Consider the following 6,885-nt stretch of genomic DNA (forward strand, 5'->3'; position numbering starts at 1 on the left):
AATGACCAGCAGTCCTCTGGATCAATGTTCAGCCTCACTCATCTTTAAAAGTGTGAGTAAAACCAACAGGGTATCCTCGTGGCACAGTGGGTCAGGTGTTAGACTGCTAACCGCAAGGTCTGTAGTTCACACCCAGCAGCCGCTCGGAGGGAGAAAGATGAGGCTGTCTACTCTGACTCAAAGATTCAAAGTCCAGTGAACCCACAGGGGCAGTTCACTCTGCCCTGTAGGGTCACTGAATCAACTCAATGCCAGCAAGTTTGGGTATTGTTATTTTTCTGGGGTTGGGAGGTGGGTCTTCTCCCATGAAAATGTACATTCCCAGAAACCCAAAGGAACAATTTTGCTCTCTTATAGGGTCACGATGAGTCGGAACTCCATAGCAGTGTGTTAAGTAAAACTGACAAAATGTTCTTTCTTTACCCATCAAAATGGCAAAGATGTTTAAGTTGGAAAACAGGTTTGGGGAACTAGCCACTGTGGAACACTGTTTGTGGGTGGGTAAGTTGCTCTAGGTCCCTCCTTTTTCAAGGTTGTATACTATTCCACTGTTGTAAAGCGTTACTCACATTGGGCAGTCCACCCTGTTCCTTAGGGCTCCTGAGTCAGAACAGACTGGAGGGCAGTGCGCTTTGTGTTTGGGTTTTTATCATCCTTCTCATGGGGTATAGCAAAACCATGCCTAACCAGTCCTAATGATAAACTTTTAGGTCAGCCCCTCTCAGTCTGGAACAAAATAAGTCCCCTTGTTCCTCCCTCTCTGCATGTGCTGCTGAATCTATTTGTACGAACAATTTTTACCTGGTAAATAGGTCATTCGTGCGAAACGTTCCGGTAGATGTTGCCAAACTGCCTCCTCACAAGACCACAGCCGTTCAAGCTCGGAGCACCTGTGTGTGCAGGGTCGCCGCTGTCTCTCTACCTTCCCGGAACCGGGGATTACAGCTGCTGCTTTAAGCGTTGAGAATGTGCTTTAAAGGTAGGTAGGCGGGGTGGGAATGAACATGGACCACCAGTTGCAATACAGATATGAGAAAGATGTCTTGGTTCTGCCTCGGCCACTTCCTGGCTGTGCGACCCTCAACATTTCTCTGCATCTCCGAACCTCAGTGTCCCCTTTGGGATAACAAAGGGAACAAAAGAGATGGATGTGTCTGAAATCTATGTGTCTCGGGACCAAGAAGAGGGGACCTGCTGAGCTCCTGAGTGTCCGGGGCCACAGGGGTGGGTAGGAGGTTGTGGTTAGCTGATATCAGTTGGGGGCCCCATGGGCCACAGAACCAAAGGGTGCCCAGTTCGGGGCCAACCTAGCCATCAGATGCATGTTCAACTGCTGTGGTCTCCAGGAGACTGCCGGACTTGTCTTCCGTGTCTGTCTTAGTGGTGTCACCTGAAAATCCCACTGACACCTGCCCTGCATCATAGCAACACGCAACCCCCATGGAGAGGCGGGTTGGAGTTGTGTATGCGGGGCACTGGCTGGGAATCTTTAACCCCTGACAGCTCTTCTAGCAGCCTAGCTCCACCCCAAACTCACTGCCATGCGGTTGGTGCCCATTGACAATGGCCCTGTAGGACAGGGTACAACTGCCCTGTGAGTGTCTGAGATGGAAACTCTTTAGGGGAGTAGAAAGCCTCAGCTCTCTCCTCAGCCGGACCCAGCCCAAGCACACAGCACCCTTGGGCTCATTCTTCAGCTGCGGTTGAAGGAGAAGGTCATTTCTCTTCTGTTGAGGAAGCTGGCCTTTGACCTGCCTTTCCTGAAGTCTCCCAGGTGGGCGTAGCTCTAAAACCCTCTGTGGCTCCCCAGTGCCTGTGGAAATAAAGCTGAGCCCTAGGTTGGTCTTTGGGGTGTCCAGGTTCCAGCCGCACTCTCTCCCCAGGGTCTGGCTGGACACACAGCCTCAATATCCCCAACACGCTAGGCCTTGAGGGCTTTCCACATCCTTCCTTTAGCTGCCCTTCCACCTGCGATGAGCCCTGTCCATCTTCAGTGGCTTCCTCGGCTACACCCGTCTGAACCCTGGCCGGGAGCAGAGCGTGCGGTCTACAGTCCAAGTTAAAGGGCAGAGCGAACCGGCGCACCTTCTACCTCGGCCAGTGTCGGCCGCTCTGTAGAGGAGGATGTTCACACCTTCAAAACAAACAACCACGAGTGTGGCCGAGGCGCCTGTCGGCACGGGGGCTGACCCTGTGGGCCGCAGAGTTGGACCCAGCCCCACCAGGTTTCCCAAAACGCCATCGTGAGGGCCGCAGGTCTCCAGGCCTTTCTCCCACGTGAGCTCGAACCCACCGACCTTCCGGCCGGCCACCGGGTGCAATGGTGATGCTTAGACTTGAGCTCGTTGTCCTCGTGATTGCCTGGGGCCGGGTCCCGCGTCCACTGATCCGTGGCTCGATCAATCGATCGGCCCTTGTGAAGAACCCCTCGGCATGGAGGCCCAGGAAACCCGAGTATGGTTAAAAGGAAGAAGAGAGTGTCTCAGAGCTGGGGGGTGGGGGGCTGGAAAGCGGGTGAGGGCGGAGGAGGGTTTAAGCCCCAGACAATTGCACTGTCTGAAGAACCAGAGCCGTTCCCCTAAGTCGTGAGAAGAGCTATTTTCTTGTTTAAAGCCTTAAAGAGCTATTAAGTTGGGCAAATCACTGCTGAAACAGCTGGAAAGCTAAGTAACAATTTAAACAACTCATTGCCCTTCAATCCCCACAAGGAATGTGAGTTTGAGGCCAGCCTGGCCTTCGACATTGTCAGGCCTGAGAGGATTGAGCGGGACTTTGCTGCGGGCTGGGCCAGAAGGCAGCCCAAGGCTCTATTTGGCAAATCCACCCCCTCCCCGCCCCCCAGCCTCCTCCTCCTCTAAGTCGGTGGACCCATTGGAGTCTCCCCTCCTTTCTCCCCCCAGCCCCCTTGAATCGGCCCATTCTTTCATTATACGGGACTAATGAAGGTTTGCAGAAGTGCCCCTCTGCCGGCCCTCCCTCCGCTCAGGACTCGGCCTTTTAAATAAAACATGTTTCATTGATCAACTTCAAAAAGTCTGGGGCGGAGGGGAGGGGGCTGAGAGGGTCTCTGGCCTCCTGGAAGGGGTGCGCTAGCCCGCCAGGGAGGCTGGCCCTGGCTGCTGACAGCTCAGGGGGAGGGGGGAAGGGGGAGGGAGTCTGTCTGTTTCTGGTCGGCTTAGACCTGTGTTTGCTTTGTGGGCCAACCCACCCCAAGTCCCACCAGCCAGCCGCCCGCCTGCGGGGTGGGGAGGGCGTTGGGGGGGGGCGGAAACACAGCCCAAAGGGGAAGGCTGGATTGCTTTAACTGTTTTCTCTCTCTTTCTTTCCCTTTCCGTCTCCCCACAAATAAAAAGTCTGGCCAACCCCACAGCACTCTGGCCCTGGACGTGTGGCCTCCAGCTCCCGGCCTTGTAAATGTCCATCCCAGCAACGCTCCAGCTGGGCATTCCCTGAGGGGTCCCACCCAGGCTGGGTCACTGGGGGCTAGAGTGGCTGCCCCAGTCTGATGGAGAGGACACATACAGAGCGAGAGAGAGAGAGAGAGAGAGAGAGAGAGAGAGAGAGAGAGAGAGAGAGAGAGAGAGAGAGAGAGAGAGAGAGAGAGCTGTTCAAAACACTCACCCACAGCACCAGCCAGGAGATCCCAGATAAGAAGTTCCCTGTGGGGCCTTCCTTACCCCACTCCCAGAGGAAACCACTGTCATTTTTAGGGTGAAATGCTTTGACGAACTCCCTTTATACCAAAGGGACCCCTGGTGGTGCTGTGGGTGAAGCGTTGCAAGGCAAACTACACTGTCGATGGTTCAAACCTACCAGCCGTTCCCCCCAAGAAAGCTCCCGTAAAGATTGACAGCCTTGGAAACCCCATCCAGGCTCTCTATGAGCCCGAATGCGCTCAATGGCTGTTGGGTGGGTTAGGGGGCCGCTGAATAAAGAGCTCTGGTCAGTGGTTCAAACCCACCAGCCACTCCCTGGATACAGCTGTGGCAGTCTGCTCTCCTAAAGACTGACAGCAACGACAGACCGCATCGCCACTGAGCCAGTGCTGACCCGTGGCGAGCCTCCAACAGGTTTCCAAGGCTGTAAATCTTTACGGGAGCAGACAGCCTCGTCTTTCTCTCAAGGACCAGCTAGTGTGTTTGAGCCACTCACCTTGCAGTTAGCAAGCAATGTTTAACCCTGTGAAGAAGCTCTACTCTGTCCTAGCTGGACCCAATGAGTCAGAATTGGCTCGATGGCAGCAAAAAGGGCGTGTTTTGTCTTAGCACAAACACACAAGCCTGGGGAGGACATTTTTAAAAAAAACAAACCCATGATCAAAGACTGACCCCTAAGACTTTTGTCTATGTGGAGCAGGAGACACTTACTATTCAATTGTACCAGAATGTCCTCTTCCAGGCTATTTTCAGAGCATCCTTGAACTTGAATATGCCCAGAGGCCAGCTATTCTGCAGAGGTCCTGGGCCATTGTTAACTCAAAGGTAAGTGTATTACATTTTATTGTGTTTTAAGTGACATTTTATTGTTTTATTGTTTCCAAGTTTTAAACTGTACTGTTTTCAGTGAGAGTTTGCACTGCCGGTTGGCTTTTCATTGAACAATTTCTATCACTGGTTCATTGACATTGGTTACCTCTTTCCCACCCTTTCCAAAAGAAAGCGCAAAATCATAATTTAAAAAATAGAGCGAATTAAGAATGGGTTAAAACAAATGGAATTAAATTTTAAAAAGAATGGGTGAAAAGGGACGCAAATGGTAAGATGTTAAAGTTTACCTAACTCTATCTACACCAAGAGCCTGGGTGACATGGTGGCTGCTCACCGGGCTGCAATCCGAAAGCTCAGCAGTTCGAAACCACAAGACGGGGCTTCTACTCCGACAAAGGGTCCCAGGGCGCCACAGTTAATCACTGGGTTGCTAACCTAAAGGTTGGTGGTTCAAGCCCACTGGCTATACCATGGAGCAAAGACCTAGCCATCTGTTCCCGCAAAGATTCCAGTCTGGAAACCCCTCGGGGACAGTTCTTCGGTGATAAGGTGGTGGGACCCGGGACCACGATGGCTCCTTATGCAAAGGCACTGTGTCTGCACTACAGCACAGCCCCGGGCACCCAGGACCAACATCATCACGGACAGACTCCCAGCGGCCTCCTCTGTCTTGGGGACAGTCTAGGAGTTGAACTCTGTAGGACCAAGCTCCAGAGAAGAGCAGGAAGGGGGCATTCCGAATGGAAAACCAGGATACGTTCCCCAAGGCTGGGAAAGCCAGAGGAGTCCAGAGAACACTTTGCTGGACCTGTTCTGGATCCTGAACCCCCCTCAACCCCCAACCCCACCCGCCATATCCCAGGCTCCTGTTTGTGTGCCCAGACCCCTCCCCTCAGCTGCCAGTCAGTCCTGCAGGAAAATGAGTCTGAGTGTAACCCAGGCACAGTGGGCACGGCCCCACTGGCATGTCCCTTCTGGGGGGTTTCCTTGGCCCAGGTCCTGATGCTGAGCAAGGCAGAGGGGGAAAAGGGGATTCAAAGAAACCCAACACAACAGGACAAAAAAACAACACACACACAACATTCACGACACACATAAAAACAGTTGCTGTCCTGGAAACACAGGAAATCCAGGACAGATAAACCCCTCAGGGCTAATCTTGAGAGTAGCCATACCAGGAGCGGGAGGGGAAGGTGGGGGGAGAAAGGGGGGACTGATCACAATCATCTACATATAACCCCCTCCCAGGGGACGAACAACAGAAAAGTGGGTGAAGGGGGACATCGGACAGTGTAAGATATGAAAAAATTATAATAATTTATCAATTATCAAGGGTTCATGAAGGAGGGAGGGGGAAAAGGAAAAGCTGATAAAGTAGAAAGAAAATGTTTTGAAAATGATGATGGGAACAAATGTACAAATGCGCTTGACACAATGGATGTGTGTATGGATTGTGATAAGAGTTGTACGAGCCCCCAATAAAATAATTTTTTAATTAAAAAAATAGTTGCTGTCACAGTGCCCATGTCTCCTGGAGACTCCTCAGCTATCCAAATAAAACAAAACTCAAAAAACCAACCTCACCGCCATCGAGTCAATTAGACCCTATAGGATAGAGTAGAACTGGTCCCTGTGGGCTTCTGAGGCCACCACTCTGAAGGAACAGAAAGTCTCATCTTTCTTTCACAGAACAGCTGGTGGGTTTGAACTCCTGACCTTGCAATTAGCAGCCCAATGTGTAACCCACTGCACTACCAGTAGACACAAGGAGGCAAAGAATGCCGGTTCCCTTTCAGCAGGGATTCTACTTGCACAGACCTGATGAGACAGAGAACCGAGCAGAGGCATTACCTGGTCTAGGGACAGGGATGTTCATCTCGGGGATGTTGCAAAAAGTACCCCAGCCTGCCCGGCCTGCTCATGGACACCATGGTCAAGAACTCGCCCAGGCCTACCCGGGCTCTGCAAGCAGATGCCTGTGCTTGCCTCTACAAGAGCGAGTTCAAGAAGATAAAAATGAATGCCCAACCCCACTGCCATCGAGTCGACTCCAACTCCCAGCATCCCGAAAGTGAGCCCTGGTGGTGTCGCGGGTTACTCACCGGGCTGTTAATCACAAGGCTGGAAGTTCAAACCCACCAACTGCTCTTTGGGATGAAGATGAGATTGTCTGCTCCCCATGAAGATTGACCGCCTGGGAAACCCACAGGGGCGGTTCTCCTTTGCCCTTAAGGGTCCTTACAAGTTAGGGTCCTTACAGGCTCCAGGGCAGTGAGTTAGGCTTTTGGGGGACAGGGTCCTGGAGAATGGCTCCATTGAGTGTCTGAGACTGCAAACCTTTGGAGCAGCTGGGGAGTTTGAACTGCTGACCTTGTAACCACAAGCAGTCAGATGCTTA

Source organism: Tenrec ecaudatus, chromosome 6 (genome assembly GCF_050624435.1).
Source record: "Tenrec ecaudatus isolate mTenEca1 chromosome 6, mTenEca1.hap1, whole genome shotgun sequence".
Taxonomy (NCBI): Eukaryota; Metazoa; Chordata; class Mammalia; order Afrosoricida; family Tenrecidae; genus Tenrec; species Tenrec ecaudatus.